Below are 1,638 nucleotides of genomic sequence, written 5' to 3' on the forward strand. Positions count from 1 at the left end.
CAGCTCCTGTCAAGGAGTTGATCAATCAACATTATTTAACTGGGGCAACCGGTAAGAGAATCCTTATGATGTGGTCAGGTAATTGGCTTTAAACATTGTAGCAGTGGTAATTTAATAAGCAGCACTATTGAATAAAGAGCCAGTCAAAAATCCTGCTCTCTTCTTGCCTTTGAGAAAAGCTGAGTTGTCTTACGGACTTTGTTGCAAACCTTGCTTACATCTAGCTTTTACATTTAAAAGCAAGCCATTCAACAAAGCCAGACTATGCAGTAACATACTAGGGATGTGAGCCAAATTTCCAGCTAGAGTTCTGAGCTTTTCCTTTTCAGCTTCTTTCCCCAGCAATCATCCTTACCTTTGTTTTTGCCTTTTGGCACCGTCTCTTTGACAGAATAGTTTTCTCCCTTGGTTGTGTGCTGGGAGGCAGTTGGAAGCGTTTTTAAGAGTTGGAGGTGGCTGTGAGAAATGGGAGGAGCTCCATATTCCTCCAGCATTCTTCCAGCTGAAACTCCAAAGACTTAGCTAGGAGTCCTAGAATTAGGCAAGAGGTGCATGCTCTGAGGTCAACAGTAGTAATACAATGTCTTTACAGTAACAGCATATACTCTTACACAGTAGCAACATATACTCTTACACATACAGTTTAAAAATCCTTTTTATAATGATGTAATAAATATTCATTCACAAATGAACATATAGGGATAAACAACAACCTCCTAACTCACCACCCAGAGGTAACTGCTGTTGACATTTTGGTATATCCTTCCACCTATTTGTAGATACATACACACAAACAAAAGTGGAATAGCAGTCTAATTTCCAACTTGATTTTTTAACTTTCTAGTATATCAATATTGTGTACCTATAGCAGCGTTTTTCATTGTTGCATGAATCTCATTTAGTTGATGGTTTACTTATCTAACAAATATTCAGTTCTTACAGTTAAGCACGATTTCTGGCAGATTACCATGCCTGGATGAACAAGACAGATTATGTCCCTGATCTTATGGAATTCACATTTGTGTTCTGGCTTAGTTTTCATAGACTTGATGATTTCTGGGTCCTAGCATATTGTGTTCATCTTTTCCCAGATTGCTCACCCTGTCCAGACTCATATCTTATTTTGATTTTTCTGCCTATGTGTATGGTGGCTTGGATGAACCTAGTGGGACTTCTAAGACCTTTCTATCCACTGCTCTCTTTTTGCCTTGATATAGAACTGGATAATTACCTCTGCTAACAATTTCAGTTATTAAGGTTAACATTTATTAGCAGACTAACTTAGGAGACTAGCAAGCCCTTGTGTATCTTAGATAGAGTCTAACTGATGAGGTAAAGAACTTTATTCTCCAACCCCAAAAGACCAGTTTCTCTAAGGACTCTGAGACGTTTTACATAAACTTATTCAATAAATATTTACTGAACACTTCCTAGGTGCCAGAAACTTTCTAAGTGATGCAGGTACAGCAGTGAATAAAAATGACAAAACTCTCTGCCCTTGTGGAGTTTACTTTGTAGTTGAGGGAGCCAGACAGCCCATCAATAAAATAAAACAAGTGGTGACGATCACTATGGAGAAAAAGAAAACTGGAAAGGGAGGTCTGGAGTGCAAGAGCGAAGAGTTGTTTTATAATGTCA

The sequence above is a fragment of the Hylobates moloch genome, unplaced genomic scaffold (assembly GCF_009828535.3).
Source record: "Hylobates moloch isolate HMO894 unplaced genomic scaffold, HMol_V3 SCAFFOLD_8, whole genome shotgun sequence".
NCBI lineage: Eukaryota > Metazoa > Chordata > Mammalia > Primates > Hylobatidae > Hylobates > Hylobates moloch.